Source organism: Suncus etruscus, chromosome 7 (assembly GCF_024139225.1).
Source record: "Suncus etruscus isolate mSunEtr1 chromosome 7, mSunEtr1.pri.cur, whole genome shotgun sequence".
In the NCBI taxonomy this organism is placed as follows: domain Eukaryota; kingdom Metazoa; phylum Chordata; class Mammalia; order Eulipotyphla; family Soricidae; genus Suncus; species Suncus etruscus.
In genome coordinates, this window is record NC_064854.1 from 87713218 (window position 1) to 87735051 (window position 21834).

The window sequence follows — 21834 nt, forward strand, 5'->3', positions numbered from 1 at the left end:
CTGAAACTCATTTTGCACATGACATGGCTTCCATCCTCTTTCTCACATACTTTTTAAATTATAACTTGTTTTCTTTTTCCTTTTACCATATTTTCCGCATAAGACGACTTTTGAAACAAAAAAAAAAACAAAACATCAACCGAAAATCCGGGGGTAGTCTTATACGCCGAGTATATCCTGACAAATGTTTCAATATGCCGCTAAATGAAACAAAAAAAAAATCAGGCTGCAGAATTTCTTGGGGGCTCCCAAACAGTACCCAGGAGATCTGGGGGCCACTTCTGGCAAAAACCCAGCTAACTGTGTTGGTGGTTCAGTGCTAGGGTCCGAGGATGGGGTGTTGTCTGGTTCATGTAATGGGAGCGATTAACTCACGTCACCAGGGAATTGCCAGAAAAGATGCCTATGATAAGGGACCAATCACTGTAAGGCTGCTCGGACCTCCTCTCTAACTCAGCCAATCCAAATAGGCTTTTTATGCATGCAAATTAGACAATGTTTTGGACCCGAATCTACACTGTAAAAAGCCTGCTCAGATTGGCCAGAGTCAGAGAGGAAGTCTATTACCTCTGAACCTTTACTTGTTGTGATTGGCTCACTGTGGTAGATACAATTGCAGCACAGGAATGTTCTGTCTGATACAGTGAATATAGGCCTAAACCTATGTTTTAACTGCAAAATTAACTGGTCGTCTTATACGCCCAGTCGTCCTATATGCTGGAAAATATGGTAATTCCAAACTCTCTACCTGTGTATTTTCAAATCTCCAGTAACTGGCTTTGAAACACATGTTGTTGACACATGTGGGCAGATGTGCTGCTTTGTGAGTGTTAGGTTTTCTCAACACCAAATGGCAGAGCCCCAAATCCTCCCTGGGTCTCCCCTGGAAATTATCTGCCAGCCCTTCTAGTCATCTACTCTCTCTGTTGGAAATTGGTAATTATGCATGAGTTTGTGCTTGTCACCTATAAATGGCATTTACCAGCTGTATACATACTGGTTTTAATTAATGCTAAAGGTCAAATGCACCAACTGTAATGAAGACCATACCTACCCGCATGCCTGCACACCAGGACATTTGCATATGCAAAGCAGTGTGATGATGCTGTCCTTATTAACTTTCACAAATAAGCCTGCAATGGTTTAAGGATGGTACACTCAGGCACATATTAGATGCGACATGGCCAGCCCTTCCAGATATGCTGCATCACAAGAGTGGTAGCACTACTATGATTCCCAGGGCACTTAATGTAGGCTCCAGAGTGGATTCTTTCCTGCCACCTTGAGGGTCATGTTTCTCCCCTGCTCCCCTGGAACTTCCCTGTGTTTCATTGCAGATGTACCCTAATGTGTATCAAAAGTTAATATGAATAGAACTGGTGAAGGCCTAGAACAAAGCTGCCCCAGTCCTTGCTGAAGGCTTCAAACAGGAGAAGTGGGCAGGCTGGACAGGCATGTCACTCTGTGGCTGAGCCGTTGGATGGCTGGATGACGGGGTGAGGTGGTAGAGGAGCCAGGTCACTCACACCATGAGTAGAGACATTCACCAAAGTAGCATTCCTAAAATGGGTGTTCTCAAGAGGCATCTCCAAGACACCTCCAAGAATGCTCCAAGGCATTCTCACTTCTGCCTAGGGAGGTCAAGGCATATTTTTTTTTTTTTTTGTGCTATGGCTCAACCCTCTCTCCCCACCTTCCTGTGCCCAGAGGAAAAACTACTGGCCCTTCATGCCTACCTGTTGTGATGAACTGGTCACTTCAGGGAGGAAAGTCTAGTTGACTTTTTTGTTTGTTTGTTTTAGTTTTTGAGTCACACCCGGCAGTGCTCAGGGGTTACTCCTGACTCTAAGCTCAGAAATCTCCCCTGGCAGGCTCGAGGCACCATATGGGATGCTGGGATTAGAACCACCATCCTTCTGCATGTAAGGCAAACACCTTAACTCCATGCTATCTCTCCAGCCCCAACTTTCAACAAACTCAGATTTTCCCATGTGGCATACAGGCATCTCTCGGCTATCAACAGTGTCATTCTGGGTGTGACGATGCATTCAGTATTGTCCAGTGTTGCAGGTCACTAAGGTAGGACTCAGCCCAGGGAACTCTGTTCCTGCCCAGATCCTCACTGTTGACCTTTTGTCCTCTGCAAGCTGCTGACCTCCTACCCAAATGCTCCCCTAGAGCCTGTGAAGCAGAAGGACAGTCTGGGTGGTATGCAGGAGCCCAGGGATCATTTTCAGGGTGAGGAGGGGGATCATAGGGTATCACCATGGATAATGATACATTCACTAGCTGCTGCTAGGAATTTGGACTTGGACTTGAACTCACTTCATTCTTGAATGCCAATAATTAGCCTTGTCTGTCCATGTCAATAGCAGGGGCCCAGCATCTGAAACCACGTGCACATCTGGGCCACCCTGTATAACTTTTGCCCAATGCATGACCTGTGGCTTCTGAAAAGGATGAAGATTAGGCATGAGCTGACTATTGCTTTTTATAGGCAAAGAGGAAAATCTGCCATTTTTCTTCCTTTTAGTACAGGAGAAAGCAAACCTGTGACAAAAGTCAAGCAGTTGTGCAGAGAATCCCTTTTTGACAGGCTCTTCTGTCTCTGGGGGGAACATCAAGAGAGGCACTGTAGAAATGGAGAGCTGTTTGGGACTTGCTGCCCCCAAATCCCAATGCTGAGTCCTATCTTCCAAGCAACGAATCACATGTAAATTCTCTGTCGAGATGTGGACTCTGAAGAATCAAAAAAGAGCATTTTGATGCATTTACATTGCATCAAAAAGAATAAAATACCTAGTAATAAATTTAGAGAGATATGTACACGAGAATTATAAAACTTTGATGAAAATCTGGAAGAAATCAAAAGAAGTGTGGAGATGATCCATGACCCTGGATTTTAAGAATTAAAATGGTAGAAGCACCCTTCTACCCAAAACACAAGTATGCTTCAGTAGGGAGGTTAGTTGAAAAGCTGAAAATAGAACAACCATGTGATCCAGCAACGCCACCTAAAGCTATTTTTCAGAGAAAACGAAAACATCAACTTGCAAAAAATTCCTATGTTTTGAAAGATTTTGCCAAATGCCACTTACTACTAGGAATTTTCATGTTAGTTTTAACTAAACAACTACCTGCAAATGACTGAAGGATAAAAGGCTCACATGTGCCATTTTGAAAATGCAGAAGGCTTTTATCTGACTTATTATAGTTACCCAGTGGCTTTAAGTTCAGAAAAGCCAGTTTAACATCACAGGGAAACCATTTCCACATTGCTGTATGTGTTTGGCCTCTGGTGAATCAGAACCATGTTCTCAGTGCCCCTAAGAGCGGCATCAAAGGGCTGATTGCTGCCCAGAGCTGGTCATTGTGGTGTGGGGAGCAGATGTGCAGACAGGGAATTGTCCTTTTCCCTCAGTCCTTTGGACAAAGCAGGTCACACACAACATGGATGCCTGTCTGAGCCTGAGCCCTGAGCACATATTGGCCTGTTCACCACGTGAGCAGTCGTGGCATAACTGCCATGTAGCCATAGCTATGACAGGAAATAGTGAAGGCCAGTGGCATGGTGTTATTGATCTATTGGCAAGAAAAGCTGCACAGAACCCCTGAAGACACTGGGTTCCTAGAATCACAAAGATCCTAGAAACTGGGCCTGAAGCTAGGCCCCTAGAATTACAAAGAACCCAGAAACTGGGTGGAGGGAAGGTGTATGCCTTGCACAATGCCAATTCAGGTTCTACTCCTGACATTTCTTATGGTTATCTGAGCCCACCTTGGCCCCATTGGCTGCAAAGTGGTAAATTCAACTCACCCTTGGAGGGATGGGAATCCCAGGAGCGCTGGCTGCCCCAGAGATGTGACTAGACACTGGTCTCTCTAAGCACCTCTGATCAGAGCTCCCTGTGCTCTGGAGGGCAAGTGTTTTCTTGCCTCAGCTGCCATTTTTCCCACCTCCCGAAGATAGTCCTCTCACATATCTGTTCTGAATCAGTTCACACCAAGGGGAGACACAGAAGGTTCAGAACAGGCTTTTGGAGTCAGTGCTCCATCTCCAATACCGTGTGCCATGAAAGACACCAGACCTATCTCTGTGTTTAGTGCTTAGTGAGGATAGATGCTGGTCAACCACTTCCAGAAGGTTCTCTTCATGTTTGACTACAGAAGCCTCAGCAGGACAGATACCCCCTGCATTATGGGAATGAGGAGACCCACACTTCAATGGAACTTGGCCAAACTGAAAGACAGCCATGCCCAGATTGTAGCACCTGCCCAAATGGCCTTCCTGCAGCCAAACAGGTTGAGCTGCCTTACAACCATTACAGCTGTTCACCTGTGCACATTCCTGCATGCAGATGCTACCATCTGTTCATACTACCCTCAGCCCAGCACAGGACAGGAAGCATATAGTCTGCTAATGATTCTGTGTCAGAGACATGGTAACTTTGGGCCTGAGCCTCGGAGACTCTTGGGACTTGAATGAAGGGGGTGATACAGGAATTCAGGCTAGAGGTTGTCTGTATCCTATGTTCAGTCCCCAGGTACCTGCCCCAGGTACCTGTGGGTTCGTTGGGTCCATGTCTTCTCACCTGTGACACTAGCATGCATGTCAATGATGACTACCCCCACAGGAAGTGAATCACAAGGGGTCTGACTGACACAGCTAAACCCTCTGCTCCTCCAGAGCCCTGGGGAGCAACCATGCTTGGGTTGCTTGAGCCACAGGACTCGGGTGCTTGAAGAGATAGAAGAGCAAGCAAGTGGGAGAGTGGAGTAGGAAGTTTCCTAAAGGAGTGAATGATTGGAGCCAAACAGATGCTCTGAGGAAGGGAGCAGGAGGTCCTGGGCCAGTGTTGACATCCCAGAAAGGTGTCCTTACACTACTGAGCCTCTCCTGGACCTACCTTTTCCTTGGTACCTTTTCCTCAGTCTGACCAGATGGAGTGTAGCTTTTCCAGGGAACATGGTGCCCAAAAGGTATAAACCACTAGTTCCTGAGTCTTGTCAGGAGCAAAAGAGGCCTCTGTGGGGAAATTAGGTCCTGGCCTAATTAGCCTCTTCCCGGAGGCCTCTAGAGGCAAAGATTCATATCCAACAAGCAGAAAGTCCCAGCCTGGGGCTGCACCTGCCTGAGCTAAAAGTGAGGTGTGAGCTGCCACCAGGAACTCCTGGGCAAGATGAGGGCTGAGGTGGGCTCCAAGCTTCCCACAGAAGGCTCTGGGCCGGAGATAGGGGTGGGGTGGGGTGGGGTGGGGGTGGGACTAGGGTTTTGTGCTCCTAGCAGGGGCCTTGAGTCTTAATGACAACTTGCCCTCCAGGAACACCCCCCTCCCAGGCTCAAGCTGCAGTGCTGTTATTAGGGATTTTGTCCTGGGGAGCAATTATGTTCCTGCAATAATTAGAGGCAGTTCATCTCCATAATAATGGAAATCTTGCCTGGAGGCCAGTGAGCAGCCCAACCTCAACATCGGGTTCTGCCTTGTGGGCTCACTGGCATCAACACACTTGTCAGCAGACCTCTCCCTTGCTACATGGACCCACAGCCTCTCCCTTGCCTCAGTGTTCCAGAGCAGTACCCCCACATTGCAGGTGCTGTAAGTATGGGGAAACCTAGCCCTGGACTGAGGGAATGTGGCAGTGGGTGGTGAGATCATATTCATCTGAGCCTCCCAAACGTGTTCCTGTGCTCCTGTGGTATAGACTGGCTGGGGGATTCAGGGCATATGTTGGGGGACAGATTGGGGGGGGGTTCATAGCACATATTGGGAAGTGAACTGGAAGTTCAGGGCATATGTTGTGGGAAGTCTGGATGATGGGTTCATGTTGGATATAGTGCTGATCGGGGTCAGGATTCATGTTGGGGAACAGACTGGGTAATGGCAGGTTTAGGGCACATGTTGGGGGCAGATGGATTGAAGGGTTCAGGGAACTTGTTGGGGTATAGGCTGGTTGGGGGTTCAGGGTACATGTTGAAGGGCGACTGGGTGATGGTTTCAGAGCACATGGGGAACAGACTGGCAAGGTTCAGAGTTCATGATGGGGTGTAGACTGAAATCTCAAGGGCAGGACCCTGGAGACATCAGTGTGTAGGGGCATGTGTGGGTCTGTCCACTCGTTCTCCTGACTCACTAGGTTAGGTTAGGTTGTCCACTCCAAACCCGTGAGAGGGAGGAGCTGGCTTTTTAATATCCCTGAGCAGCTGTTTCCAAGTGACATCTGGGGGTTGAGGGGATCTTTCCAGTAACAAAGCTTCAAGCTCTACAGAAGACATAAGAAAGGGTGTCTGTAAGAACCTTATCGTGTGGGCCATGTCCCCCATGGAAACTCCACAGTTGACTTGGCTGTAGTGTCTATTCCTTGTGGGTTAGTTGGAGGCCTGGCCACCTGGGGTCAGTTCAATGGAAAGTCGAGGATGTGCAGCTGCATGGCACTGTCCAAACACAAATCCACAGCTCTGAGGACATAAGAGCTGAGCTGGTCATTCTGTTCAGGTGGACCCCATAAGGAAGCTGAAGTTGTCATGTCACCAGGACGCCATGTCACCATGTCACAGAGAAGGAAGGAGACTTTTATGGGCACAGACGAGGGGCAAGAAGGAATATGGGAGGGAGGGACAAGAATCCAAGAATAAGGGTCTGAGAGGGAGCTGGTAAGGGTGTTTTGGCACAGGGAGTCACAAGGAAACATGCATGATGAAGGAATGGAGAAACAGAGAGATGGATGGAGAGAGGGACAGAGGATGGAGAGAGGGAAAAGGGAAGGAGGGAGCTGTGCCAGTTCTTGCCTAGAGACACTTGTTCAAATCCAGAGTCAAAGGACAAGACCCCACATGTGGTGTAAAGCTGAATACTTTAATCTGTCTGCCAACAACCCCAAACTGGCCAGCCAGGATCATCTCTAGAATGAGATGAACCCCACCCAAGGTCATGAAGAGGATTATATAGGAAAGGGATAGAAGGAGGTTCTAGCTTTTTGATGATTGTTAAAATGATTGGCTATTGTTGAGGGGTACCTTCCTACTGCTGCCTTGTGTCCTTCCATGATAAACTTCCTGGTATGGCCAGGTAGATTGGGGCGGCATTAATGAAAATAGGCTTGAGGAAACGTAGCGTGTGGCTAACACCATGTGGTCCTTACAAAATGTCATCCCTCCTTGTTCAGAATAGAAGAGAAACATGTCATAGGACTTTTACAACATGGCGTCCCTCCTCACTCAGAATCAGGACTCACACACTAACTTGGGAAATGATGCCATAGCGATATCACCCTTAATAATTAAGTATTAGCACCCTTAATAATCAGGCCTTCTCCCAGAGATGCCACATTGGGACCTGGGGTTACTGGGGCCATACTCAGACACATAGTGCTAAGGTTAAACCCAGAGCCTTCTACCTGCAAGACACACTTCAAGCCTTTCCATCAGTCATTTCTCTCCCATGCTCAGTGACATTATCATGCAGCCAATCTCAGCTACCATCTTTCTTTTCTGGTGCCCTCTGGATACTGTGTGCTCTTCCAATCTATAGACGATTCATACTGAGTCCTGTCATCTACACAAGGTCACCTGCGGGTCCCTACCTCACCAGCTTCTGCTCACACTGTAGAGACTGTGTATAGTTGTCACTAGAGTAAAGGAAAGCCACAAGTCTGCCACCCTCCTAAACAAAGGCTGACCTCCCTCTGGATCGAATGCCTTATTCTCCAAAACAAGCTGCAGCCTCCTAACCTCTATCAACCCAGAGCCCTCTAGGGTTTGGGAGCAAAGTATTTGGGTTAGACCCATGAGGGCTGTTGGTGAGGAGATAGATATAAATACTTGAAGTTCCTCTGTGATGCTCTGTTCAGGGAAAGCCACTCAGTTATCAAATGGCTTTAAGTGCTTATACACATATCCAAAGTAGTTTGTAATTACAAGCAATTAGTGAGAGTGATTGGCTTGGGAGACTAGGGGGGACCCCTAGTTCCCAGATACTGTTCTCACTGGAAACCTGCATGAAAACAGCTCATATGTATGCTGCTCCAGGGCTGGGGGTGCCTGAGCCCTGGCTCTGTGGCACTGTCCTCCACTCCTTCTCACTAGAGTGCCCCCCCCCATATCCTTCACATGTTCTAACTCCTTCTGCCAAGTGACTTGATCAAGGTGATGTGGGTGGTGGACTAGGGTAAAAGGTGGGTCTCCCCACTGACCAAGGCATAGTTTACTATTCAAGTGTTGTTTCTGCATGGGGCTTACATGGTTTTAAGAAGTTTTACGTGGTTTACAGAAGTTTTAAGATTGAAGACATCTTTGATGATACTGGCTGGAATTATATGGTGTTTTGTGTCCCTGCAGTGGATCACATGGACAGAGTCAGTGTGGCCCAGTCTCTGAAGGAGGAGCTGTTGGTGAGACCCCACTGGATAGTCTGACTGGGCGTGTGCCCACTGCTGGTGGAAGCACGAGATGGACAAATGTGCTGACCCTGAGCATGCACTGTACACAGTATGTGGTGCATACCTGCTGGGAGGTATCTTTGGATAAGGTTCCAAGCATTACCATCTTTGGTACCTGCTGGGAGAATCTTTGGATAAGATTCCAAGCATTAACATCAAGACACTGGCATAGCTTTTCAGTCCTTCTGAATTATATCTGTTTGCCTAGAGCAGTACTGTGTCCATGTGCTGACTGATCAGGGCTGAGACTAGTGTGGTTCACTGTAGGATCATTACAGGGTCATTACAATGTCACCATAGGATTGTGCAGGATCACTACAGTGTCACTCACTGTAGGGTCAGTCCAGAATCACAGAGGGCCACTTCAGGATCCAACAAGGTCACTACTCAGGCTGGCTCTGCATCACTGCAGGAAGCCGACATGGTGCAGGACAGGTTTGCTACTGAATGACCAGCAGGGAAGTTGTCCAAGGTCACCCAATTCCCTAACAGCCTGGGTCCCTTAGCCAGCTGTCAGATGTCTGAAGTGAACAAAACCTCAGCCTATCCCTTTGGGTTCTAGGGAGGAGTTTTGCAGAGTTGTCCCCCCAACCCTCTCAGGGTGCGTGTGCAGAAGATCAGTTAGGACAGATGGTGGTACTTTGCTCTATGAGCCTTCCATATATTAAATTGTCACTATGTCAAATATCTTCCTACCCACTGTGGTGATGTGCAAAAATTGCAATTACATTTACCTGGTTTTGCTCTGACCTTTGGGTTTCACATGATCTATGGAGAGTCTCCATCGGTGCTTTTGAGACTATGTCATTGGCTTTACAGAGCCTGCAATGTCTGCTCCTTGCTTTTCTATGCCTGTATCATAATCAGGATTTAAATCCACAGTCGGGGGAGCAAACATCTGCACAGTGCCTCCTCCTTGATCCAAGCTATCCAGGACCTACCAGACAGAGCTCCCACTGCTCTGTGCTATGCCTATTCCTAGTTTGGAGCTTCTGTCTCAAGACAGTTTTGTGTTGATTTTAAAATTGCAGTTTCTTGTATCCTTCACTCTTACCAGAAGAAATTTCTGCAATTAGAATTAAAAAGGTTCTAAAACTGACATCCAGCAAACCATCATCTGGAATATGTTGTGGGGTCTCTGGCAGATAGTAGCTGAGAGACACTCCAGCAGTGCAGGCTCATTTTAATATTGGCAAAAGCAGAAATAATCAGGAAGGCAAATCTGCCAGTAAAAGCATTTCAGAACATTCCAAAGTTAAATGGACCATTTAAAAATAGTCGGCAGAGAAGGCAGCCAGGTGCTTCACCAAAAGCTAAAAGTTGAACTTTAAAAGTCACACATAATGAGCAAGATTAGATGCAGAGCCAGACTTACAGAGTCTGTTTCCCAGGAGTCAAGGCAAACATGCATTGAAATATGACTTATTATCATGTCGCCAACTAGCATCAGGCGAATAATATTTGCATGTGCTGGCTGGAAGAGTAGATTGAGGTCAGTTTTTTCTCACTGTAGCGACAGAGTGAGTTTTCTGATGATGGCTCCATTGTTAGACTTCTCAGGGCTCCAAATTGGATCCATGGATCAAGATCCTAAGCCTTCTGCCTTTCTGTGCCAGATGGAAAGAGTGAAAATCATCTCAGAGCGAAAGAGCCTCACTGCAAATCAGTGATGTGAATCAGATCACATGCCCCTCCCTGGCACTCAGCTAGGGGGACAATAAAATTCTATGATCAGTTAAGTTGACCATGTTTTACTAGAGAGTTTGCAGCTGGACAGAGCTACCTTGAGTAACAGGAGGGTCAGTCAGTGGTTCTCAGATATTTGTGTGTCCACATGCCTCCACACACAGAGAGCAGCTGAACACCACTTCAGGCTGAGCTGTCGGTGTCTGCCAGACATGAGCACTCAAATATGGCTGTTATTTGTTCCTCAGAACAGGAGTAAGTACCAGACAGGGAAACAGTCATATCTGACATTAGGACACTAATATGAGCCACTGAAGTTCTTTTTCTTGTTTAAATAATAGTGCCTTGAAAAACCTCATTGGCTACAATACTGCCACTGCACAAAGCTTGTCTGAAGTTCTTTTAGCTGGATAGAATTGGTTTTAAAGGGAAAAAATAGATTCCAAACAAAGAGTTAGGTAGTGTTTTCAGAGCAGTTTGCAGAAGGTGGCCTATTTCTGTCCTGGTCCAGCTCTCTCATGCGTAGCTGTGAACAGCCTCTAAAACGATCAAGACCAAATCATATTTCAGTAGGAGGGGCTCAGCAATTCTGCTAATGTGAATTTTTCCAATGAGTTCTGCCTTTTTATGTGTATACTTCTCCACCCACTGTGAGAATAGCATTGAGAAGTGTTCCTGAGTTTTAGGGTGGCTCCAGCCTTCATATTTTTCTGTGACTTAGTGGGTGAGCACTGAAACAGTCCAAAAGAGCAGTAAACCATTGGTTTACTTTCTATTTGCTTAAAAACAGTAAATTTCCTGAGAGCTACTGATTTTTTTTTTCTGAAAAGGAGGCAGGAGGGTCTAGTATGTTGGGAAATCTCTGAATTATAATTCCAATGAGAGTCTTACCATGGGCAGAATACCTGGTTCATTTAATTGGGATCCCTCATTCTTCCTGTTGAGATCCAAAGTCAATAGTGAGTGACAAATGCATCAGAAACATCCTCAACTCGTCTGTCCTAATCCTCTGCTTCTTTCTCCTGCTCAATGCCCCCAAAGATTTAGAACCTATTCAGACTTTGTCTCACTGGCTTTGAGTTTGCTCTCAGCTGAGAGGAAATATGTAAGAAACTGCTTTTTAGCAGCTGAAATAACTTTCTGGTTCTATCTAACTTTGGTACAACTTCAATGAAAATATTTCAAGTCAGCATTTCAGATTCAATTGCCAAGGCTGAGGTAATATTTCCTGGACTCAATCATAGAGGCACGAAACACGGCTGCTCTATCTTCAAAGTCCTTTGAAAATCTGCCTCCTGATATCTTTAGAAGGAAATATTCAAAATGAAATGAAGAACTTCATTTTCAGTTGAATTTTCTTTGTATCTGTCACCTTCTTAGGTGTAGGTTCTGAATTTTAAATATTTCTCTTTCTTGAACCTATGAAGGTTGTAAAAGGTGAACTCCCTAGGGAAATTGGTTGGAGAAAATTTCTCAGAAAGTGCTGGTAGAGAGAGGGCGGCAACTGGCAGTGGCTCTTGGAGTCAGGAAAGGGCTTCCCCAATTGGTACAGGACCCTTGCCCCCCCCACCCACCTGTCTCCAGGTAGTATAGGAGCTTCCTGAATAGGGCAGCCCTGCCAGAATGCAAACATGCCTGTATTGTCCAGAGACTTCAAATGCCAGTAAAAATAAGGTGACCCCTCGTTTTTAGGTTACAGATTATCCCCATGAACTTATCCCTGTGTTTAATGCTGAACAACCCATTTTATGAGCTTCCTAAGATATCTTAGGTCAAAAGAGAAATCCAGACTGCTTTTAAGTCTAGGACCTGAAAATTCTTTCTGAAGGGTTGCTTTCTCCTTTGGTTTATACCAAGTACAACCCTGAAGCTAGTCCTTGTGCTCTGCTCTTGTCCCTACAGACACAAACCCCAGGCCTGCAGGCTAAATCAGAGGCTTTTAGCAAGCTTGTCCATGCAAATAGCCCCAGTAATCTTGACAAAGTGTTACACCTCTCCATCAAGATGCTAGATACCCTACACCAAGGAGACATCTTTAATGTCCCACAGATACCTTGGCTCATGCGTTTGGCACTGTCAGATGTTGGGCTGTATAGGCTGTCAGAGGTGCAGACTGAGCTTCTGAAGGCCCAGTCTGCTTTGCAGGGTACAGGGTAGTGTCCTACTTGGTGTCTCCTTTTGTTCTTTCCTTGTAGGGGACTCCCATACATGTGCAAACAACAGAGGTCAGCAGTGGGAAGACCTTTACAGAAGCACTTTCCTTAATTTGCCTTCCGGTCCCCACAATAGCACAAGTGCAAGCCCTTCTGAGCCTGGCCATTCCAGTACTGGCTGAGAAACAGGGTTTAATGCTGCTCCCCACATGCCCAGGACAGAAGGGGTCTGGGAAGAAATAGATTACAGTGAGCCTGGCCATGGGGGTACTGGATCGTCAGGACCAAGTCCTCTTCTGAGGCACCTTTGAGATTTCTTAGCTGATGAGCAAGCCAAGCTTTCCTGTGTGTGATGAGAAATGCATACCCTATGTCACTACTATCCATGTAGAACCTGCTCCTCTTAGTCTTGCTTCCCTCATTTTCTCATCATTTTTCTCCTGGAACTCCCAGAGAGCTGGCTGCAGAGACTATAGCATAAGAAAATGTCCCTTCTGTCACCAGTGCCATTTGTACCCAAAGGTGGTTGACGCTTGACACCTTAAATGTCTTTTGGATGAGCTCTGCTGGACTTAGCAAGCTCCCTTCTGCTGAAGAAAATGCCGTCAGCTGGAGAGTACTGCCTCCCCGAGGGGTTCATTTATTAACATGTTTTAGTCACATGCCATGTTTGCAGCTTGGAGCTTGAAGCCTGCTCCCTGGGGTGGTACAAAACAAAACTCAGACTCCTTTTTCTAGAACAGTCTCCTGCATATGGAAGAGAGCCATTCTGACCTCTGCTTCACCTTTCCTCTGCTCTCCAGGCTAAATGTGTCAGGCATTGGGTGGCAATTAGTGGAAATAAGTGGAGCTAAGTCAAGCAACCTGGGTTTGATTGGCGGGGTGGGAGGGACTGATGAAACTGTGCAAGAAGCAGCTTTGAAAGTCAACAGGCCACAGAGGCACCTGGGAGCAGATAGGCACCTGCAGTTTCTCTCTAGATTGGGCTAGTTCTGGGGGTAGTGGTTATTTCCCAAGTGCAATGGGGAAAAGTCCTGCATGCACCCCCATAGGTGGACTCTATGTGCATCCTTATGAAAATATATGGGTGTTCTTCAAAGATCAGGGTTGTGTCAGCTGTCACAAAGCTGATAAAGAGGAGCATGGTCTGCCCATGACTGGGCAAAGCCTCTTTCCTGTTTCTGTGTCTTGGACACCTTGAGAGGTGGGGTGATTGAGCCAGCACTGAGTGCCCTACTAAGTTAAATATGCCTCAGTGCTTTGGCCTGCCATGCATGAGGGTCTCCTCTCATTCTGGGTACTATGTGTCTACTAGTATAGCCAAAGGCATGTGGCTGGCAACTCCTGCCCGGTCACATTGCTGTTCTGCCCACAATGTACAGAACTGCATTTCCTGGTTCCTGTGTTTAATTTCTTTCTTTTGGGGGAGGCACACCCAGGGCACTCAGGGATTACTCCTGGCTCTGCATTCAGGAATAGCTCCTGGCAGGCTTGGGGGCTCATATGGGATGCAGAGGATCGAACCCGGGTTCATCCTGAGTCAGCAGCATGCGTGGCAAACATTCTACTACTGTGCTATCACTTCAGCCCTTCTGTATTTGGTTTCATTTGTAGCAACAATTCCCTTGATAAATTTCCTGATCTTTGTCTCAAGTATCAGGTTCTTCTCCTTGGTAACAGCTATCAGGATAGGTTTGACTTTATGCCTATTTGGCTTCCAATTGTTCCTGAAATGATGCCCAAATGTGTTGCTTTGTGACTAAAGCCTTAGCTAGACACTCATTTCTGATATCCCTGCCCCTGCTCTTTCACTGTCCCTCTTGCTGTTCCCTAACACAGCCGTCTTGCTCTTCCTTAATCCCTTACATTTGGTGTTTGTACTGCTAAGAACTCTTCCTCCACTTTTTGATGCCTCCTGTTCATGCTTAGATTCTTTTATTTTTTATTTTTACATGTTATTCACTATTGCATTTCAGTCATGCAATGTTTTAACACCTATCCTTTCCCCAATGCACATTTCCTGCCTCCAATATCCCCAGTTTCATTCCTCCCCTCCCCCCATGGCAGACATTTGTCCCCCATGCCCTCATCCCACCTCTCATTTATCCCTAAAGGGGTATCATGCATATAAACTTTACCTACTTTCAGCAGTTCTTGTCCAGAGTAGTCATTTCCAACTATCATTGTCACAGTCATACCTTAGATTTTCATGGGAATTGCTCCTTCAGGCAAATTGCCATCCTTGCTGAGGCATTTGCCCTCTTTCTACCAGACTTAGTGTTCCCCTGAGCTGATTTGCCTGCCTGTGTTTCTGACCCTTGTATCCTTCAGAAATCCACAATCCAACTAGGAGGTACCATCTCATGCCACAGAGGTTGACAAACATCATAAGGAATGAGAACAAGCAGTGCTGGCGGGGATGTGGAGAGAAAGGAACTCTTATCCACTGCTGGTAGGAATGCCGTCTAGTCCAACCTTTATGGAAAGTGATATGGAAATTCCTCCAAAACCTGGAAATTGAGCTCCCATACAATCCAGCTATACGACTCCTAAGGATATACCCTAGGAACACAAAAATACAACACAAAAATCCCTTCCTCACACCTATATTCATTGCAGCGCTATTCACAATAGCCAGACTCTGGAAAAAACCAAGATACCCTTCAACAGATGAATGGCTAAAGAAATTGTAGTACATATACACAATGGAATATTATGCAACCATCAGGAGAAATAAAGTCATGAAATTTTCCTATACATGGATGTACATGGGATCTATTATACTGAGTGAAATAAGTCAGAGGGAGAGAAATAGACACAGAATAGTCTCACTCATCTATGGGTTTTAAGAAAATAAATAACATTTTTGCAATAATCCAAAGAGAGGAGGGCTGGAAGGTCCAGCTCATGCCATGAAGCTCACCACAAAGAGTGGTGAGTGCAGTTAGAGAAATAACTACACTGAGAACTATCTTAACAATGTGAATGAATGAGGGAAGTGGAAAGCCTGTCTAGAGTACAGGTGGGGATGGGGTGGGGAGGAGGGAAATCTGGGATATTGGTGGTAGGAAAGTTTCACCGGTGAAGGGTGGTGTTCTTTACATGGCTGAAACCCATCTACAATCATATTTGTAATCAGGGTGTTTAAATATATTAATATTAAAAAAAAGAAATCCACAATCCAGAAAAACCCTGATTCTGTCCTACCTTGCACCTCTGCTATGGGTTTCTAAGACTCAGGCCCTTCCCTTGGCCATGTGATCTACTCATCTGTTACTGGGGCCAATGCCAGGCATTTTCATTGTAATCAGACTACTACTGGAAACTTGGTATGCTTATTGCCCAAGAATCTACCATAATTGGTAAGCAGGCTTTGGCACTGAATCAGTGGATGGGTGACTGGAAGAAAAACAGGAAGGAAGAATGAAACCAACTAATAGAATATTTTTTAATTATGACTGTTTATTGGCTAGGAATGTCAGATTTCCAGTTCACGTTTTCCTCCTTCCACCATTGACAGCTTGTATAATTCCAGTTGGATATAGTCATTGAATAGCTATCTTTCAAACAGCCAGTATTTTAAATTGCACTTCAGCCATTCAAACAAAGGGTTTCTTCTGCATTGTCAGATGAGCCCAAGTATTTTTCCTTTGGCTGAACTATCTGGATTTTGGCTCTCTTGATTGGTGGCAATGTCATGGGCTTTGAATGCCAGGAGAAACCAGGAACTGCTTCACCCTTTTGGAGAGAAGGTAACTGACCTGCTCAGTCAGTCAAAAGGGGATTAAGTCAACTCTGGCATGCCCTGACACTTGTGCGAATTCTTGGTTCAGGAGGAAGAGTCTCTGGGCATCTGTTATTTACTGCACAATCCTGTGATGATGCTGGTGCAGTTGCCTCTACACCAGACCAGAGTGACAGATTATCCCTGGGAAGGCAGTGCTGTGTCTCTGCAACCTGCTGTGGGGCCAGCAGAGTTGGAAAATGGAAGTTGTTGGCCTCCTCACACAATGCTTGCTTTGGGATATCGGCTTGGATAGTATCAGCTGGAACAAATAAACTAAGATTGCATTTGCTGTTTTTCTCCTCTAGTCTCAAAAACAGTTCCAAAAATAGTTTGTCAGCAGCTCAGCTGAGCACAGACTCTGTGGGCATGTACATATTTCTCATCACAAGAAAATCACTCTTTAAGCTTCTTGGAAGTTGATTACAATATGCTTTTCTCCCTCCATCCTGAACAGTGTGATAAGTAGCAGCTTTTTGCTGGGTGCTCTGGTATATATTGTGGCCAGTTCAGGGTTGCCATTAGCCTGGGGCACATTGGTTATGGGCTCTGCTGAGCTGGAGGGACCTGCCCCCAAAAATCCCCCATATCCAGCAGCAGAGGAGTAGTTAGCATGGCCCAGGCTGATAGCTCAGACTTCCTCTTCACCCTAACTTCTGCCTAAATTTTCTGCAGAACAGAAATAGCCCAAACATGAGGGTTTGAATTCTAAGAAACTCCTCCATGAAGCAGAAAGCACATTCTGCTCAGCCACTTAAAGGAATCCGAACCTTGCTCTTGAGTTCATACAGCACACTGGACCCCCACTTCACACACTTCTCCCCGCAGGAGCAGCACAGCAAATACTAAAGGGAAGACTTTCTGGACATCTCTGCCCTCCCCTCACACTCAGAGGAGAAGGATGTTTGTGAGTTTACAGCCCCACAAACTAAGTGGGTAGTTCTCATTAGCCAGGCCTCACTACCCTTTCTGAGGGACCCTCCCTGGACATACACCCTTGTATGTTCTGTCGCTGCCTCTCTCCAAAAAGCCAGGATATGACTTACATCCTGGGGTGGCAGAGACATATATGTAATTGGCTCCTGAGAGTTTCTGAAACAACTTGGGTGAGGCAGGATGGGATATCTGAGGCATATCACCAGTATTCTCTCTTTCTTAGCCATCACCATGTGTATCTGCTTGCACATTCTTTTCACCCCTCGAAAGACATTCACTACTTGTGTGGTGTGTGAAATGCCTTGGTGTGGTATATGGTCTCAGGGAATATTTTTGAGACTGAATATCTAGGGGTTTCCTGCTCAGGTAAATAGTATTTGTGGTCAGTGTTTGGGGGAGAATAAGCAGCCATATCAGGAACTCTTGCAGAAAACACACTTTTTTCAGGTCTTTTAGAAAATGCTTTAGAAGGAGATATATTGAGGTGAGTAGCCTAGAATAGGTTGCACCCTGAAGCAATCACTACAACCTGACCATGTGACTATCACCAACCTGAGCCAGTCACTGTAGTCAGATCATGTTACTGTCACTAACCTGAGTCAGTCACTGTAACCAGATCATGTGACTACCATCAACCTGAGTCAGTCACTTTGATGACCTAGGTCTGTCATTACTAAAGTCAAGGTCTTTATTAGCTGCTCATTCCTAGCCCCTAGATGTGGAAGGGTGTCTTTCAGCCACCTCCTGAACTCTGGCTAAGCTGGAAGACAAGGCTGGTCCCCTTCTGAACTCTGGCTAAGCTGGAGAACAGGGTTTGCCACCCTAAACTTTGAGCGGAAGACAGAGTGTTAGGACTAACATTGACTTGCGTCTGAGAGACATAACAGTGCTCAGAACTGAACATCAAATGCCAACTGGTTTCCTTGCTCTGCTGTGCTCTCTGTGCGCCGGGTGGTTCCATCATCTAAGGTTTCCACAGACACCACAGACATGGCTCCCTCAAGATCCTCCTTCATGAAATCTGATGACAATTCAGTGGAAATGGCGAAACAAGAAAGAAGGATTTGGGTTCTTCACTGACTTGTCTGGGGAGATGACTGAGTTGCATAAATCTAGAATTGGGACTTATCTGAGAGATGTGAGAGGGAGCACTGTGTGTGGGAGTAGGGTTTGTGCCTATGGAGAGCTGTCCTTGGAGACAGGAGAGTGGGCTTGCCTCCTGCCCACCTCACAAAGTGGCCTCAATAAGGGAACTAGACATCCAGTGATATAGCCAGTCTACCTACCATTCAGAGTCCCCTGACTTCCCCAAACTGCCATGAGAACAGTGAGTGGGATCCCAAGCTCTGGGATAAAGGCTTCTGTAACTATGGAGATTTGAAGCATGTCATCTCAGAAAGAAGTAGAGTTAAAAATTGTCAGGGATGGGGCCTGAGTGGCAGCACAGCAATAGGGTGTTTGCCTTGCATGCACTGACCCAGCATGGACTGTGATTTGATCCCGCAGCATCCCATATGGTCCCCCAAAACAGGAGCAATTTCTGAGCACATAGCCAGGAGTAACCCCTGAGTGTCACCAGGTGTGGCCCAAACTGCTCCCCCATTGTAAGGGAGCAACTTATCTTTCATACTTCATATTTAGTTTCATAACAGGGAAATGGCTTATAAAAACTTGAGAATCAACAAAAACTTTATTTGAGAGAAAGACATGAAAGTTTTCCATATTGACAGGAACTTTGAGAATCGCAGGGTATTTCTTGCTGAACGGCAAAGTGACTATCGAGATGCTTTAAAAATGTGCAAATGAGGTCGTAAATAGCAGTGAGGAAAGCATGAACTCTCCTGGCCACATTTTCTAAGTGCACTTGACATTGTGCTAGACATAGATATTAAAAAATAACCCCGAAGGCTGCTATAAAAAGTCCAGTTTTCTATTTTCAAAACACAGTGGTGTAATTGTAGTCCTAATTTATGGTGTACTTTATAAGATTGCTGATTAATTATACAGGCCCCCCGATGCTTCGCGTTCTTTTCAACTTTACTTCCTTCTGTTGATGGACCACTACAAAGCCAGTAGCCGTGCATCACATTTTATTCAGGTCACCTCATTTTAGAACAACTAATTTTCTGGAAACATCAGCTTTTCTTGTGTTTCAAAGAAATAATGTTAATAACTGTTCCTTTGTTGGACCTAATTCTTTCAATTAGTCTTCCTTTCTTCCCCCCTTCCTTCCTTCTTTTTCCATTCTCCTTCCTTTCCTCCTCCTTTCCAGTTTTTCTTCCTCCTTTTCCCCTTTTATTCTTTTTCTTCCCTCCTTCCTTCCTGCATCCCCTCTTTCTTTCCTCCCCTTACTTCTCTTCCTCATTCTCTCTTCTCACACATACTTAGAAGAAAACTTCTGGTAATTTTTTTGTCTGATTCTTTTCTCCACCTAAGAAAGATATTTAACAAGCCTGCCTGTTTGATCGTATTGGGCATATTGACAATTGGAAATTATTTTAGCAATCTATTTTTTAGGAATTACAGATATCCATTTGAATAGTTCTCTACTGTTTTGGGAAATAACCATAGCACATTTGATCTGTTGTTTGTGTCCCCTGCATGACCAACATCCTTATGGCAACTTTTCACTTCATTAAAAAAAAAAAATCTCCTTTATCAGATTTTCCAAGAACTGTGTGTGTGTGTGTGGTATGCTAGTCAATAGGGGAGGATTTTTCCAGAAAATACTTATCCACATGTAGTACAAAGTTTTGAAAGATGATCCCTTTCTTTGCTGTAAGTAGGTCAGGCTCAAGGTGCTCAGTTTTCGCCTACCTCCCATTCCTTCCCACTGGCATATCTAAATTACCTTTCCCTACCCCGCACCTAGATGTCTTTAATTGTAAAAGCTTTTTGCTCCATTCTTAATGGCTTCTCTTTTCAGTCTTCTACTTCCCCTTGGAATTGAGGAAAGGTCCTTGCAGATTTGGGCTATTAAATAGGAGAGAACCCATATATCATTTCCTTAAATGTTCCATCATCGTGAGAATTATTTATTGAAACCTATTACCTGTGTGACTTCACAGATCTCTTTTTAGATGGCTTGTCTGAGAAGAACAAAGACTGTCCCTGAGAAGAAAGAGTCTTCATTCCCATCTAGGGTGGAAAAAAAGAATAGTGGCATCCCCTGGTCCAGGAAAACATTTTTCATATGGCACTCAGTGTAGCTTTATTGAGAGAAGAGGCTTGTTTTTGGGATTTTAACTGATCATGGAAATGTCACCAGCTCCAGAGAGACCTGAAGTTTATTTTCTTTCTTTTTTTTTTTTTTTTTTTTTTTTTTTTTTTGGTTTTTGGGCCCACCCGGTGACGCTCAGGGGTTACTCCTGGCTATGTGCTCAGAAGTTGCTCCTGGCTTGGGGGACCATATGGGACACCAGGGGAATCGAACCGTGGTCCATCCAAGGCTAGCGCAGGCAAGGCAGGCACCTTACCTCTAGCGCCACCACCCGGCCCCCGAAGTTTATTTTCTTATGCATAGTATAGAGTGTTCTAGAAAACAGTCAGCAGAGGTGGTGCCCAGCATTGTGAGGGCATCTCTTTTATCCTCAGACAGTGATTCTCTTTGCACATATGAATTGACAAAAACAATCTGCATATTGACACTTTGTAAGGAGAAGGGTGATATTTGAAATCTAAGAAAGGGCTGATTCCCACCCATGAAGAAAGTCTGGAAATCAGGGTCCCTGGAACAAAGAGTATCCCCAACATTTCTAAAATATCTCATGACTGAAAGACATGTGCCTGCTGCTCTCAAAAGGATTGAATTGGGGCCCGGAGAGATAGCACAGCGACGTTTGCCTTGCAAGCAGCCGATCCAGGACCAAAGGTGGTTGGTTCGAATCCCGGTGTCCCATATGGTCCCCTGTGCCTGCCAGGAGCTATTTCTGAGCAGACAGCCAGGAGTAACCCCTGAGCACCGCCGGGTGTGGCCCAAAAACCAAAAAAAAAAAAAAAAAAAAGGATTGAATTGTTAGGGATCAGAAGGCAGGGTATCTTTTAGGTGTTGTCCTTTGGAAATTTTCTTACTGTAGGGGAGCTAGGATGCAGAGCAGGTCATGACCAGTGTTGTCTGAGATGCACTGGGCTGTCAGGGATCATTAGGCACGGAATGTGACCAATCCTAGTGATGGTCACTGGGTCAGAACATTGCAATAGCATTTGTCCAGGGAGAAGGCTAAGACAAGTATGTCTTCCACAGAAAACATGAGGTAGACTCCTGCAAGCCACAAGCTGAATGCAGGCATTACAGACAATGGAGCATATAGCCCCTCTATCCTTGGAGCAGCAGGAAGAAGTCCTATGCCAGGGGTGGCGAACAAGTTCAACACAAAGAGCCAAAATTTTAAACTGTGAGAGTCAGAGAGCCACACCATGCAGTGACCTGCCAAACAGACAAACACTCACACAAAAGCACGTAATTTTAACAACAATAATATATTAAACACATATTGCATTTTGCCATTTTGAGTGAGGGTAAAAATCCTGTTCGCCACCCCTGTCCTATGCACTTATGAAGTCCTGGGTCAAAATCCATTGCCCAGAGACCCAGCTGGGTGTGGCTCTACTGGGAAAAGACCATACATTGGGAAGGTTTATAATACATATAATTTTATGGTCAGCATATATTTAAGATCTGTGCATGAATTCTAGCTTTGTTAGCCATACCAAGTTTCCTATATTCACATCCTTTTATTTTAAGCTTTGAGCCATTTGAAAAAAATATTGGAACTATTAATTACAATAATGATGCTGAAAAGAATTATCATAAAAATGATGAATACAGAGAACAGTTAT

At 45.4% G+C, this 21834-nt stretch overlaps 1 protein-coding gene across 2 annotated transcripts in view; it reads left to right on the forward strand.

Annotated features, from left to right (window-relative positions):
- Nucleotides 1-21834, forward strand: part of LOC126013659 (contactin-4) — a 669197-nt gene that overhangs the window by 589553 nt on the left and 57810 nt on the right. The window lies entirely within an intron of this gene.